Source organism: Oryctolagus cuniculus, chromosome 2, assembly GCF_964237555.1.
Source record: "Oryctolagus cuniculus chromosome 2, mOryCun1.1, whole genome shotgun sequence".
NCBI lineage: Eukaryota > Metazoa > Chordata > Mammalia > Lagomorpha > Leporidae > Oryctolagus > Oryctolagus cuniculus.
The window spans coordinates 75,120,558-75,136,821 of record NC_091433.1 but is presented as its reverse complement, the minus strand read 5'-3'; the positions used below and the strand labels follow the sequence as shown (position 1 = coordinate 75,136,821).

Below are 16,264 nucleotides of genomic sequence, written 5' to 3'. Positions count from 1 at the left end.
TCTCGTGCCATCAGTCTATATCACCTAATACTCTGTTACTATAATCCTGATATTTTAAAAAAAGTATTTACTTGAGATGCAGAGAGATAGAGACAGGTGACAGACACACAGATGGAGAAACGGTGTCCTTCTCTTTAAATACAGAGAGGAAGGAACTCAATCCAAGGCTCCCACCCGGGTGGCAGGAAGTCAGTTGTTGCATGCAGTTTCCCAGGATCTATGTGGGCAGAAAGCTAGGATTTGGAGCAGAACTGGAAATCAAACCCAGGTACTTTGATATGAAATGTGGGCATCACGACCAGGATGTTTCCCATTAAGCCAAATGCCTGCCTTTTATCTTAATGCTTTAATTTCTGCTTCACTTTTTTTTTTTTTTAACAGGCAGAGTGGACAATGAGAGAGAGAGAGACAGAGAGAAAGGTCTTCCTTTGCTGTTGGTTCACCCTCCACGGCCAGTGTGCTGCAGCCGGTGCACCGCGCTGATCCAATGGCAGGAGCCAGGTGCTTCTCCTGGTCTCCCATGGGGTGCGGGGCCCAAGTACTTGGGCCATCCTCCACTGCACTCCCTGGCCACAGCAGAGAGCTGGCCTGGAAGAGAGGCAACCAGGACAGAATCCAGCACCCCGACTAGGACTAGAACCCGGTTTGCCCTCGCCGCAAGGTGGAGGATTAGCCCAGTGAGCCGCGGCGCCAGCCTTCTGCTTCACTCTTTAGAGCCAAGATCCGCCAGTGTCTGTCTGTCTCTCTTCTTCTATCTCTTGAAATACTTAAACATTTCCCTTGCTCTTTTAGTAGATTTTTTCTTTTTAAAATTGTATTTATGCTATACAAGTGTCATATATTTCATATATATCAATTTAGGAACATTGTGATACTCCTCCCCACCCTCCCTCTCACCCATGCTGCCACTGTCCTTCCTCCTCCTTCTTGTAATTTTTACATTCCCATTCCCACTCAATTTTTACAAAAATCTGTTTTCAGTTTACTCAATGATTGTAAAGTTAACCCTACCTTAAGTAACAGAGTTCAACAGATAGTATGAAGAAAACACTGTTCATCAATGGGAGAGAAAAGGGCTATAAACAATCATCAAATCCCAAAATGCCCTTTTTGCACCAGTACATTACATTTTAGGTACACTATTAGTTACCTCATATCAGAGAAAACATATGATATCTGTCCAATTGGGAATGGCTTATTTCACTAAGTATAATTGTTTCCAGCTGTGTCCATCTTGTTGCAAAAGATAGGATTTGGGGGCTTTTTTACATCTAAGTAGTGCTCCATACTGTATATATACCATAATTTCTTTATCCAGTCAACAGTTGATGGACATCTGGGTTGATTCCATATGTTAGCTATTGTGAATTATGCTGCAATGAACATGGAGGTATAGATAACTCTTTCAGATGCTGATTACTTTTGGTTTGGGTAAATTCCCAGGAGTGGGGTGGCTGGGTCATATGGTAGGTCTATATTCAGATTTCTGAGGTATCTCCATATTGTCTTCCACAGTGGCTGCACCAGTTCATATTCCCACTAACAGTAGATTAGATTACTTTCTTCCCCACACCCTTGCCAACATTTGTTATTTGTTGATTTCTGTATGAGAGCCATTCTAACAGGAGTGAGGTGAAACCTCATTGTGGTTTTGATTTGCATTTCCTTGATGGCTAGTGATCCTGAGCATGTTTTCAAGTGTCTGTTGGCCATTTGAATTTCCTCTCTTGAAAAAGGCCTGTTCAAGTCTCTTTTGCCCATTTCTTTTTTTAACTTTTATTTAATAAATATAAATTTCCAAAGTACAGCTTTTTGATTACAGTGGCTTTTCCCCCCATAACTTCCCTCCCACCCGCAACCCTCCCTCTCCCATTCCATTCACATCAAGATTTATTTTCAATTAACTTTATATACAGAAGATCAATTTAGTATGTATTAAGTAAAGATTTCAACAGTTTGTGCCCACAGAGAAACACAAAGTGTAAAGTACTGTTTGATTACTAGTTATAGCATTGATTCACATAGTACAACACATTAAGGACAGAGATCCTACATGGGGAGTAAGTGCACAGTGACTCCTGTTGTTGAATTAACAAATTGGTATTCTTGTTTATGGCGTCGGTAATTACCCTAGGCTCTTGTCATGAGTTGCCAAGACTATGGAAGCCTTTTGAGTTCGCCAACTCTGATCTTATTTAGACAAGGTCATAGTCAAAGTAGAAGTTCTCTCCTCCCTTCAGAGAAAGGTACCTCCTTCTTTGATGGCCTGTTCTTTCCACTGGGATCTCACTCACAAAGATCTTTCCTTTAGTTGTTGTTGTTGTTTTTTTTTGTTTTGTTTTGTTTTGTTTTTGTTTTGTTTTTGTTTTTGTTTTTGTTTTTGTTTTTTTTGTTTTTTTGTTTTTTTTTTTTGCCAGAGTGTCTTGGCTGATTCTGAGGCCAGAGTGCTGCTTAGGACATCTGCCATTCTATGAGTCTGCTGTGTATCCACTTCCCATGTTGAATCATTCTCTCCTTTTTAATTCCATCAGTTAGTATTAGTAGACGCTAGCCTTGTTTATGTGATCCCCTTGACTCTTAATCCTGTCATTATGATCAATCAATTGTGAACTGAAACTGATCACTTTCTTAACTGGATTGTTTGTTTTGTTGTTAATTTTCTTGAGCTCTTTATAGATTCTGGATGTTAATGCTTTATCCGTTGCACAGTTTTCAATGATTTTCTCCCATTTTGTCTGTTGCCTATACATTTTGCTAAATGTTTCTTTTGCAGTACAGAAGCACCTCAGCTTGATATAATCCCAATTTTAAAAATGTTTTGGGTATTGAAATATTCTTTCTACAAAATAAAATGCACAAGTCAAAGGGTACAAATTAATTTGTTTCATTAGATGTGTCCACCCACATTAACATCAGGAAATCAATGCAGACTTTTCCATTATCCCATTTTAATCAGTCTCTGCTCCTCCAACTCTAGCAACAAAATTACAGGTGTTCTGATCTTTTATTATCATGGATATTCTCTGCCTTTTCTTGGAGTTCATTTAGGGGGAATCATACAATACAATAACAGAGATAAATGCTCTCTTTTGTGCGCATATCACTCAACATAATTTATAATTCAATATTTCAGTTTTGTCATAATGATTAAGTTTACATGTCAAATGGACTGGGCCATGTGGTGCATTACGCTGGGTGTGTCTATGAAGATGTTTCTGGATGAGTTTAACATTTGAATTGGTAGACTGAACAAAACAGATTAGACTCCCCAGATTGGGTAGGCCTCACCCATTCTGTGAACAGCCTGACTGGAGTAAACAGGTGGAATAAAAGAATATTTGCTCTCTGCCTATCTTAAGCTGAGAACATCAATCTTCCTGTCTAAACACTCAGATGAAAACCTACATTATCAATTCTCCTGTGTCTCCAGCTCGCTAACTATAGATCCTGCAAATTCTCAGTCTCCATAATTTCGTGAGCAAATTTCTTATTTCATGCATCTCTCCAAATATACTAGCATAGGCACCCATATACCTCCTGTTGGTTCTGTCATTGTGTTTCTCTGGAGAAACCACACGAATACACTTGGTAATTTCCATATCCATATAGATGGAATCTCCAGCATCTTGAATACTGAACTCCTTTCCTTCAATGGTTTTGCTCTCCAGCCCATCCTCACTACTCATTCCCTAGGTTAAATCATCTGGCCACCATACTCATCCCCTTGCATACACCTGCCATTCCTTTGACCCCTTTCTACATCGATAATGCAGGCGACTCATAGAAGAAGCAAGAGCCCATCTTTATGGAGTTACACATACATCACACACAAAGCCTGGAGAAACTTAAGGGGGTAAGTAGGAAGGAATTCAGAGAGCCAATGGTCCAGTTGCTGCCCCATATCAAAAGGGAGGGCCAGGAGATCAGTGACATGGGGTTTTTCATTGGTATACTTTAAGCATACTCAGAGCTTAATGGCTGCTGCTTCTCTTCTGTCTTCCAAATGTCTATTGTGGACAAATTAATCTATAAAAAAAGAGATTTGAACCTGAAACATCAGTAGAAAAATTATTTTAGCAATTTTAGAAATAGAAAAGTTCTATGATTTATTCTCTGTTCGGGATTATTAGGCCTTCTGTAGTTGTTAAAATGGAAGAATCCCAATTCTCTTACAGTTGTCACTAGCCTGGGCCTAGTTAACATTCTTTAGATTTTAATTTAATTTATTTGAAAGGCATAGATTCAGAAAGAGAGGGGGATATCTTCCATCTGCTTGTTTATTCCCTAAATACCCACAATATCCAGGACTAAACCAGGCAAAAACCAGGATCCAGGAACCTAATCATCTTCCAGGTGGGACCCAAAATCTTTAGCCATCACTGCTGCCTTCCAAGGTGTACGTTAGCAGGAAGCTGCAATTGTGAAGAGGACCTTTCCTAAATCCATTTTCTCTTCCTGAACTTATTTTTCTCTCCACTTGTAATTTCATACTCTCAAGATTAAATAAAGAGTAGATGTTTGGCATAGCTGTTAAAACACTGGGGCCAGCGCCATGGCTCACTAGACTAATCCTCCGCCTGCGGCGCCAGCACACCGGGTTCTAGTCCCGGTCAGGGCGCCGGATTCTGTCCTGGTTGCTCTTCTTCCAGGCCAGCTCTCTGCTGTGGAGGATGGCCCAAGTGCTTGGGCCTTGCACCCCATGGGAGACCAGGAGAAGCACCTGGCTCCTGGCTTCTGCCTTCGGATAGGTGCTGTGCGCAGGCTGCAGCGCGCCAGCCGCGGCGGCCATTGGAGGGTGAACCAATGGCAAAAGGAAGACCTTTCTCTCTCTGTCTCTCTCTCTCTCACTGTCCACTCTGCCTGTAAAAAAAAAATAAAATAAAATAAAAATAAATGCAGCTTGGGACACCCATATTGCATATCAGAGTACCTGGATTTTGGTTCCATTTCTGCTCCTGATTCTAACTTCTTGCTGATGTCCAATATGGTAGACAGATGTGATGGCTGAAGTATTTGGGTCTCTGCCACCCACATAGGAGACCTGAGTTGAGTTCTAGGCTTCTGACTTCAATTTGGCCCAGCTCCATTACCCTGGCCCAGCTGTGGCAATTGAGGTCATTTTGGGAGTGAATCAATTAGAGCTCTTTCTGTCTGTCTCTTTACCTCCCAAATAAAATAAAATAAACTGTTGTTTAGTTAAAAAGAAGACTTAAATAAGATGCAGTCCACCTTCTCTGTGAATGCTTCTTTGAACCCCAAGTCTGGACTGTCATTTCTATTTTGCAACACATTTGATGCTTTGCTTATATGGCATATTGTCTATGAGAAAAATGTGACACATATTTATCGCACTCAGGAGAACTTAAGTTACTGGAAAACAGGATAATGTCACATTTATCTTTGAATAATTAGTGTGCTGATCTAACAGTGCAGTAGCTGCTTAGCACATGTAAAATAAACTGTTGTTTAGTTAAAAAGAAGACTTAAATAAGATGCAGTCCACCTTCTCTGTGAATGCTTCTTTGAACCCCAAGTCTGGACTGTCATTTCTATTTTGCAACACATTTGATGCTTTGCTTATATGGCATATTGTCTATGAGAAAAATGTGACACATATTTATCGCACTCAGGAGAACTTAAGTTACTGGAAAACAGGATAATGTCACATTTATCTTTGAATAATTAGTGTGCTGATCTAACAGTGCAGTAGCTGCTTAGCACATGTATGCTGATCCGGAGTGGTGGCAGGTTTCTTTAGATTTCCGCAAGTTCATTGTCATGTTTTAAAAGCAGGTGGAAGAAGCCAGGCTGCTTTATGACAATGGTGCAATTTTACTTCCATAGGCTGTCAATCATTTGGGTGATCATCTGTAAATTATTCCCTTTTTCTGTCTTCTCCCTTTTGCAAATGGCTTTTCTGTCTCCTCCCCCTACTCTTACAAGACAAACATTTAGTGTATTTATTACATACCTAAAAGTCATTTATTCAAAAAGTTCTTCCTATGAGAATCACATTGCTACAATATTAAAAATCAAGTTGTATTTGATATCATAGTTAATAAATATGTAAACACTGAAGCAGTATTTTTTGAAACTCCACTCTTCGTACATCTATCGATTCTACTCATTCTTCTTAAATGGTGCTTTCCAGAACTCCATGCTCCTGCTACCATCAGGACTGGGTTCAAGCGTCCTTTTAGTAAGGCTTCTATATTGAATCACCATTTCCTACATTTTCTTGTTCCCATATTTTTAACCATCCTATCTTTATTCTATATTTTACAAAAGCCAATCTTGTACTTTTCCAAAAACAATGTAAGGCGGACACTCTTTTTAGTCCTTACATGTTTGAAGACATCTTTATTTTATTGTTCTTTCAGTCAATAATTTGCCTGGGCTTAGAAACTTCAGAATTTTGGAGGTATTTCTCCACTCCCTTTTAGTGTTAGAGGTATTTGTTACAACTGTGAGACTGACTCTGTCATGGATCCTATTATGGGCATATAGTGTTCACCTAAAATATTGGTATCAATCTCATTGTGGGCCTTATAATAAGAGGGGATTTGGACACACATACACCCAGAAGGAACAACATGTGCAGACTCAGAAAGAAAGACTGTCTGTGAGCCAAGGAGAGAGGGTTGAAACCAACCCTGCTGACATCTTGATCTTGGCCTTCTACAGTGCAGAACTATGCCAACATGATTTTTTGTTGTTTGAGGCAGCCAGATCAGAAGTGGAGCAGCTGGGACGCAAACCAGCACCCATAAAGGATGCTGGTGTTGCAGGCAGTAGCTTAACCTGCTACACTACAAAAAAGGCCTCAGAACTTTCACTGTATACAGAGATCCTCTCATGACCATATCACAGGACCTAGGAGGTGCAGATAGGAAAAGAATTTACACAGGAAAGAACACAGCTTTATTTGTTCTATTCACTACACCTTTGGACTACAGTGCATTGAAGTACAACGTGAGTTCAAAAAAGGCAGGAAAGCCTTAAAGGCAATACAGCGATAGTGACTGGTGTTGGCTTCACAGCCCAGAAGCCTGGGGCCAGAAGCTCACTTGGCCACCTGCCAGCACTGTCACTTCATGAGTCTCAATGTCCTAGTTATAAGTTATAACTTATAAGTTATATATATATATTATATATATATTATATATATATAATATATATATATATATATAAGTTATAAGTTATATGAAGATCATAGAAATTCTTTGAGGGTTAAGTAAATCAATCCACATGCACTACTTAGCATCATGCCTAGCACCAAGTAGGTGTAATTATTAATTAATATTAATAATAAGACATTAGTTACTAGCAAGAGTGTTAACATCAGGTCATTAATTTGCTTAACAGGAAACACATACTTAATACTGACATGTTAGTTACTACCCTTTCTTTAAGCTGTCAAGTAGAATTCTGCTATTAAAATCAATAGCTATGCTATATTCTTTAAATGTGATTCTTTGTTTTCATAAATCTTTCTCATTTCAAAGGAGGTATACATTCACTAAGAAATATGTATCAACATCCACAGTCTACAAAGTATCCACCTGGGCCAGCGCTATGGCACAGTGTGTTAACGCTCTGGTCTGAAGTGCCAGCATCCTTCATGGGTGCCGGTTCAAGACCTGACTGCTCCACTTCTGATCCACCTCTCTGCTATGGCCTGGGAAAGCAGTAGAAGATGGCCCAAGTCCTTGGGACCCTGCACCCGCATGGGAGACCCAGAAGAACCTCCTGGCTCCTGGCTTCAGATCAGCGCAGCTCCAGCTGTTGCGGCCAATTGGGGAGTGCAGATGGAAGACGTCTCTCTCTCTCTCTCTCTCTCTCTCTCTCTCCTCTTTCTGTGTAACTCTGACTTTCAAATAAATAAATAAATCTTTAAAAAAAAGTATCCACCAATTAGAATAAGTCATCTCTGTTGCCAGCCTGAGAACTGGTTCTCTTTTGTGACTGTTTTCACTTGGTAGTTGGGTCCTTTGCCATATTTAATTATTTTACGATAAGGTACTTTATAAATACTTCTTTCAAACAAGAGGTCTATGCCACTCAGTTAAACTGCACTGTCAAGTCTCAAAAATAAATAAATAAATCCAGAATGCAGTTCTGATGGCCAAGATTTTTATCTATTATTATGACATTGGGTCAAATCTAGTTGGTTTTTGTCAGAGGTACCATGTCTATTCCTTTACCAGTTAATGTGAATGTTATCTGCTATGGCATAGTCTTTTTTAAAAGATTTTATTTATTTGAGAGGCAGAAATACAGACAGAGAGAGGAAGAGAGAGAAAGAGGCAAACATATTCCATTTGCCGGTTCACTCCCCAAATGACAACAACGGCCAGAGCTGGGCTGATCTGAATCCAGGAGCCAGGAGCTTCTTCCCAATCACCCACATGGGTGCAGGAGCCCAAGCAAATGGGCCATCTTCTACTGCTTTCCCAGGCCATAGCAGAGAGCTGGATTGGAAGTGGAGCAGCTGGGACACGAACCAGTGCCCATATAAGTTGCTGGCACCACAGATTTAGCCTACTGTGCCACAGCACTGGTTCCCACTATTGCATAATGTTAGCCATGGTATTATTCTTGTTTGTAAGCAGTGAACACTGGCGCATTTCCTGATTGCGGGTTTCATCACCACACTAGTTGTGTCCTCTTGTTTCGTGGCTTCATTTACCACAGCATATGCCAACACGGAAAGATTTAATAGGTTTCGGGGATTGAATGAACTTCCTGTAAAATCACGTACCACGTAATGATGAAAGTAACTAGGACCACATATATGATGATAGTCTCACAGGAGTATAATAGAGTTGAAAAATTCCCACCACTTAGTGACATGGTAGCCCTCAAAGCTTAAGGTCTTAGCACAATACATTACTCAGTTGTTTGTGGAAATTCTGGTATAAGCAAACCTACCGTGCTGTCAGTGATGTAAAAGTATAGCACATACATTTTTGTACAGCCCTTTACTCATTATTTTATTGTGAATTTCTGTTTATAAAAAAAAAAAAGTTCTATTAAGCTGTATGCCACCTGCAAACTAATACATCTCTGTTTACCATGTCTCTTGATTGCAACAAGAGACCACATTGAGTAACTGGCCTATACTACTAGGTTTGTGTAATTACACTAATATTTGTCCAAGGATAAAACATGAGCTTAATGGCACATTTCTCAGAACATGCCCCAATTGTTAAGCCACACATGACTGTACTTGAATGCAAAGTCTGTGAAATTCTTGCCCCACATGGTCACACATACACACTAAAACAGCTTAGTGAGGAGGCTAAAATCAATTTTTTTTTTTTTTTTTTGGACAGGCAGAGTTAGACAGTGAGAGAGAAAGAGAGACAGAGAGAAAGGTCTTCCTTTTACGTTGGTTCACCCCCCAAATGGCCGCTATGGCTGGCGCTGCACCAATCCAAAGCCAGGAGCCAGGAGACTGGTTGCTTCTCCTGGTCTCCCATGCGGGTACAGGACCCAAGGACCTAGGCCATCCTCCATTGCCCTCCCAGGCCACAGCAGAGAGCTGGACTGGAAGAGGAGCAACCAGAACAGAATCCAGCACCCTGACCGGGACTAGAACCCGATGTGCCTGCGCTGCAGGCAGAGGATTAACCAAGTGAATCTTGGCGCTGGCCGAAAATCAATTTTTAAAAAATCTCTTTACTCACTCTTCATCCCTATCCATAGCAGCCTGGTGTGCTAATGCTTGCAATGACTTCTAGATAAGAGCTTCTGCACCAGTCGTGAAACTACCTTAAGTAGAGAATATTCTGAGACAGTGAGAAAGAAATAACTCCTACCTCACAATGAAACACTTAGTGTTGCCAGAGAAAGCAAGGGTCCTTGTCTTCGCGCGAGAAAGAATTCAGGTGTGAGACAGAGCGGGGAAAGCAACATAGCAAGGTTTATTAGGGCAGAGACATACGTAAGAACGGATGGGCACCTCTCCAGGCAGAACCTGAGAGAGAATGCCCAGTCGCTCAGACTGGGGAGGAGCGAGGTTACATGGTTGAGTGGAGAGAATACACCTGGGCAGGCCAGACGGGCGGCTCAGCAGAGAGGCAGAGGGCTGAGCGTGCAGTCGGGTTGAGGCCGGGGTTTTTGAGGGGATGGGTCTTGCCTTCCTGCCTCTTCTCCTGGAACAAAGGACTTTTTGGATGTAATGCAAAAAATTCCTTTCTGAGCTTTCCCTCTGAAGTTATCAGACAGGAGGAAGCCTTGCTGGTGTTGGCCTCACCTTAGAGGAAGGATGGTTATATGGTTATCTGGTAGAAGGGGTAAGGCATTTGAAGTGCAGATCCTGGGCTGCACCTGGAAGGTTATCAGGATGACTTTGAGATGCAGCTGCTGGACCTAAATGTCAATTCCACACACATGAGCTCATTTCTGATTTCCTACCTAACATCAGTATATTAGCAAAAGTACTAGATCCTCAGCCATTCACTTTAGCTTATTATTTTAAAACAGTATTTTTCTCATAATTTAAAAATATATTTTTCCTACTGAATATGTTATTACCTGGCCTCAGTGTACTTTTTAATTAGAGGGAGGAGGCAGCAATTATAATTTTTTAAAGTTTTCTCAGGTACCTTCCATATAAACAACTTTGATCATTTTGTGATTCATTCATTATCAAATTTCTATTAATATAGAAATGTAAAATTAAAGATGGGATATTTGCTGAAAATCAGGTAGGTATTAATCTGCAACCTAAAAAATATATAATAAAACATCTGTTATCTTATATCTTCAGATTCCAGATACTTCTTGCAGTTACAGAAAATTGGGAGTATGTGCTCCTGAGTTTCCCATTTTGTAAAAACTGTAAAATGAAATTCTCTTAAAATCAAAGGGACCTATGATGACAAAAACCAAAAGAAAAGACATTAGTGGGGCTGATTTCTGTAACATCCCATATTTCAACTAATCAATATTTTCATGAGCCCTGAGAACTTAGAATGTGCTAGAGATTCAATGAATAAAAGTGTTTGTACTCTTTGCATTAACAGCCTACTGAGGTGGGAAGAGAGAAACAAATAAAGGAAGAATTGTAGCTGAGTGAGAAACATGCAAAAGGAATAAAGGGAAGTAATTTCTAACCTTGAGGTAAGGCCAATTGGAAGGGAGTGGGGTGAGCAGAAAACCTCCTCTGGACATACTATGGCTAGCAAAAAAATTCTGAATGGGACAGACTTGAGGATACTCTATTAACTGACCTAAATTATCTGGTAGAGAACAAGAGGGATGGGTGATGAACAAGATCTCAGTGAGGACTGGAGCAGATGGATCTAAAAGCAGAAGGCCAGGTTAACAAAAAGTATAAAAAATGGCCTCTTAGGTAAATGGACAAAAATGGTTACAATTGGATTAAATGAGATTATAAAGTTATAGCTCCAAAGGAAAAACTGTGAGGTAACTTAGAAATCTAGGACTTTCTAAGAGAAATAGGAAAAAATAGACACTAACATAGATAACAGTAGCAAAGTTGATTGCCTTTATTATGCCGCTGATTGTGTTAGGGGCTTTATGTACATTTCCTTAATTTCTTCTTTCAAGGATTGGCACCATTAGTGTCTCCACCTTATGGAATTCAAAATTGAAGAAACTTTCTAATTGCCTCAGGTTATAGAAGTATTGCTGGTGCAGTTGTAATCCCAGATCGTGCCAGCAGCTCAGAATGAAAGCAAAGAGTTGAAGAGCATGAGTAAGTTGCTTTGAGGAATGTGAGTATAAGCTGATGGGGAATGTGAAAGAGAATAACTGAGGAACACGCATGGCCTGGGTCAGAATGAGGTCATTTATTCTGCAAAAGATCAAGATTCCTTTCCAGTGACAGGGTTATGAAGAACAGATATTGGAGGATACTAGATGATGCTGTTCTGTTCTTCTCTTTAAATTTCCTCTCTTGTCATAAATTAATTTCAAAAATTTATGTCAGTTTTGTTTTAAAAATCTAATGCTTTATGAAATTTGAAATAATATAATAATGCAAAAACAATAGACTAAATATTAGCAGAATAAACTTCTAGTCCTAACTTCAGCTTTGTAATTTTTAATTTCTGGATTTTTATCTCATCAATCTTAAAATGCAAATGAGTCTAAAGTTCACATTTCATATATTTCATCCACATAAATTAACTGGCCTAATAACTGAAAATGAGATAAATACATGAGGTGAATATTTTCTTGTGTATTAGTTAATAAATATACACATTTTTGATTTTATTATTTTTCTGTCTTTCTCATCCTGACTAGGAGATTCTAGAAAGTTTTGTCAGCTCAAACATGTCACATAGTAATAAAATTGATACCTTTATTTTATATAAGCTTTGAATTGGCAATATTTGATTTGTCCTCTATGGTTTTAGATATCTAATTTCTAGCTTAATTAAGCAGATTTCAAATAAATCTCAAGTCAAAGAAGGGAGTCAATATTTGAAAACTACCAAGGAAAGAGAAATAGAATGCTAGTTAGTAAAATTTTAGTGAAGATGAGTATCTTCAGAAAACTTGCAGTGTAGTTTTATGTCTGGCTAAAAGTATTCACTAGAACATTATAACTCAAATTTTGTTTGGTTTTACCCTGGGGAAATGACTAACTTCATTTGTTTTTGTTTTTGTTTTCAAAAAAAGATTTTGGGGGTAGGCGTTTGATCTGGGTTTAAGATGCAAAGTCAAGAGGTGTGTGTCCCATATCAAAGTGGTTGGGTTTGATGCCTGCCTCTGGCTCCCGACTCCAGCTTCCTGCTCATGTAAACCACGGGAGGCAGCAAAGGTGATTCAAGCAGTTAGGATCCTATACCATGGGGGGGGGCGGGTTCTGAATTTGGTGTTGGGATCCTTAATTCAGTAGAGGCCTACCTTCAGCCATTGTGGGAAGTTTTGGAGTGAGACGGTGGATTGGAGCTCTCTCCATCTATATATCTCTCTTTCTCTGACTCTCAAATTAATAACATAAATAATAGTTAAAACTTTCTTTGTTTGTTTTTTACAAAGGGGAGGGCGTTTGGCCTGATGGTTAAGAGGCCCACATTCCACGTTGGAGTGCGTAGATTCAAATCCAGGCTCTCTTCTCAATTCCAGCTTCCTGTTAATGGGAGGAAGCAGATGGTGACTCAAGTACCGGCTTCTTTGCCACACAAGGTCTGAGAAGCCTGGATTGTGTTACAGTGTCTCAACTTGGGCCTGGCCCAGCCCCGTCACTGTGTACATCTGGAGAGTAAACCAGGGGGTGAGAGCTCTCTTTTCTGCCTCTGTCCCTGAAATACATAAACAATTTTTTTTAAAGAAAGATTTGATCAAGTGATTTCTTTCAAAATAGAAATTCACTCTGAGTGTGTATTAACAAGTTTATCCCAATGCCATCCAATATTAACTGAGATTTTATTTATTAAAGTGTGTATGAACAATAAGCAAACATCTGTATGAATTTTCACACCCAAATAAGTGATGCTCAATTTGAGAAGGAAAGACATAAAAGTCATAAGAATTTGTAGGAAGCAGCCTCATCATTTTCTGTGTCTTTAATCCATCTTCTCTCTTCCCAGGTAAGGGATACCTTGCCTTCTAACACTACAGATGAATTTTGCCTGTGTTCAAATGTATGTAAATGGAACTATGTAATATATATATTTTTGTATCAGACTTCTTTGACAAAACATATTTCTAAGATTCATCTAGATTTTTGTATGCAGCAATAGTTCTTTAATTATGCTGAATAGTTTTCCATAGTTTGAATCATCTTCAAACAGTTCATGTAAAATGTGTGTAATGAAAATATTATGCATAGATTTCAAAAATTTTCTGCACAAAAATAAGTTTCATTTATTTCCATTTTGTTCACAAACTTTTTGAAATATTGCATATGAGATACCACAATTATCTATTCAGTTGTTGTTGGGGTATCTACAGTTTAACAAATGCACTTTTATTTTTTTTTGACAGGCAAAGTGGACAGTGAGAGAGAGACAGAGAGAAAGGTCTTCCTTTTTCCATTGGTTCACCCTCAATGGCAGGTGCACTGCGCTGATCCAAAGCCAGGAACCAGGGGACCAGTTGCTTCTCCTGGTCTCCCATGCATGTGCAGGACCCAAGAACCTGGGCCATCCTCCACTGCACTCCCGGGCCACAGCAGAGAGCTGGACTGGAAGAGGAGCAACCGGGACAGAATCCGGCACCCTGACCGGGACTAGAACCCGGGGTGCCGGCACCACAGGCGGAGGATTAGCCTATTGAGCTGTGGCACTGGCCTAACAAATGCACTTTTAATTACATATATTTGTATAAAGGTAAAGTGATATTTCCAAAGTTTCTTAGAAAACAGAAAGTCAACCACAAGGATTTAATATGCAAACCATATTCATGAACTTACATATTAAAATGAATTTACATATTAAAATGAACTTTTTAAGTATGCTTCTTTTGATAATGTAAATTACACTAGTTTCATGTTTACTTAGTACATTCAACTATAAGAAAACCTGCTAAAGGAAATATAGATAATGACATAGAGCAGTACGGGGAGAGCAATAAACCAGTTATGGTAAGGCTCTTATGCACTGGTCTAATAAATAAGTCATTTTGTATAAAACGATTTAATGTTATTTAACAACAATGTTTTCTTTCTATTTTTTTAATATTTATTTATTTACTTGAAAGGCAGAGTTACAGAGAGGCAGAGGCAGAAAGAGAAATAAACAGGTCTTCCATCTGCTGTTTCACTCCCCAGATTGCTACAATGGCTGGAGCTGCGTCGATCAGAAGCCAGGAGCCAGGAGTTTCCTCCAGGTCTCCCACCCAAGTGCAGGGGCCCAAGGACTTGGGCCATCTTCTACTGCTTTCCCAAGCTATAGTAGAGAGCTGTATTCGAAGTAGAGTAGCCAGGACTTGAACCGGCACCCGTATGGGATGCCGGAAATACAGGCAGCAGCATTACCCACTATGCCACAGAGCCAGCCCCAGCAACAAAGTATTTTTTTTTATTTATTTTTTATTTTTTTTAACTTTTATTTAATGAATATAAATTTCCAAAGTAAAGCTTATGGATTACAATGGCTTCCCCCCATAACGTCCCTCCAACCCGCAACCATCCCCTTTTCCACTCCCTCTCCCCTTCCATTCACTTCAAGATTCATTTTTGATTCTCTTTATATACAGAAGATCGGTTTAGCATACATTAAATAAAGATTTCAACAGTTTGCTACCACACAGATACATAAAGTGAAAAATACTGTTTGAGTACTAGTTATAGCATTAAACCTCAATGTACAGCACACTAAGGACAGAGATGCTACATGAGGAGTAAGTGCACAGTGACTCCTGTTGTTGACTTAACAAACTGACACTCTTGTTTATGGCCTCAGTAATCACCCTAGGCTCTTGTCATGAGCTGCCAAGGCTATGGAAGCCCCCTGAGTTCACTGACTCTGATCATATTTAGACAAGGCCATGGTCAAAGTGGAAGTTCTCTCCTCCCTTCAGAGAAAGGTACCTCCTTCTTTGATGACCTGTTCTTTCCACTGGGATCTCACTCGTGGAGATCTTTCATTTAGGTTTTTTTTTTTCCCCAGAGTGTCTTGGCTTTCCATGCCTGAAATAGTCTCATGGGCTTTTCAGCCGGATCCGCATGCCTTAAGGGCTGATTCTGAGGCCAGAGTGTTGTTTAGGACATCTGCCATTCTATGGGTCTGCTGTGTATCTCACTTCCCATGTTGGATCGTTCTCTCCCTTTTTTATCCTATCAGCTAGTATTTGCAGACACTATTCTTGCTTATGTGATCCCTTTGGTTCTTAGTCCTATCATTATGATCAATTGTGAACAGAAATTGATCACTGGGACTAGTGAGATGACATTGGTGCATGCCACCATGATGGGATTGAATTGGAATCCCCTGGTATGTTTCTAACTCTACCGTTTGAGGTAAGTCAGCTTGAGCATGTCCCGAACTGCACATCTCTTCCCTCTCTTATTCCCACTCATATTTAACAGTGATCACTTTTCAGTTAAGTTTCAGCACTTAAGAAGAATTGTGTATTGATTACAGTATTCAACCAAAAGTATTAAGTAGAACAAACAAAAAAAAATACTAAGAGGGATAACATATTAAGTTGTTCATAATAAAGAGAAAATACTTTCATCCTCATAAGAGTCCACATGATCATTCTCTTGAAAAAATCAGACAATCAAATGAGTAGGGAGAGGAATGAGAGGGCAGCACTGAGGAAATAGTTGGAGGGTGAAGAG

At 39.6% G+C, this 16,264-nt stretch overlaps 1 long non-coding RNA gene across 2 annotated transcripts in view; it reads left to right on the top strand.

The window, feature by feature from the left end:
- LOC108178859 (uncharacterized) overlaps nucleotides 1-11,916 on the top strand; it is a 63,481-nt gene extending 51,565 nt beyond the window's left edge. Inside the window, exon 5 of one of the 2 annotated variants that reach the window (XR_007914047.2) lies at nucleotides 11,031-11,916. This is a non-coding gene — a long non-coding RNA (uncharacterized lncRNA). Of the gene's footprint in view, nucleotides 1-7,505; nucleotides 7,796-11,030 lie in introns of those variants that run through there. The other variant, XR_007914046.2, reaches the window with a different exon arrangement.
- Nucleotides 11,917-16,264: the final 4,348 nt, after the last annotated feature.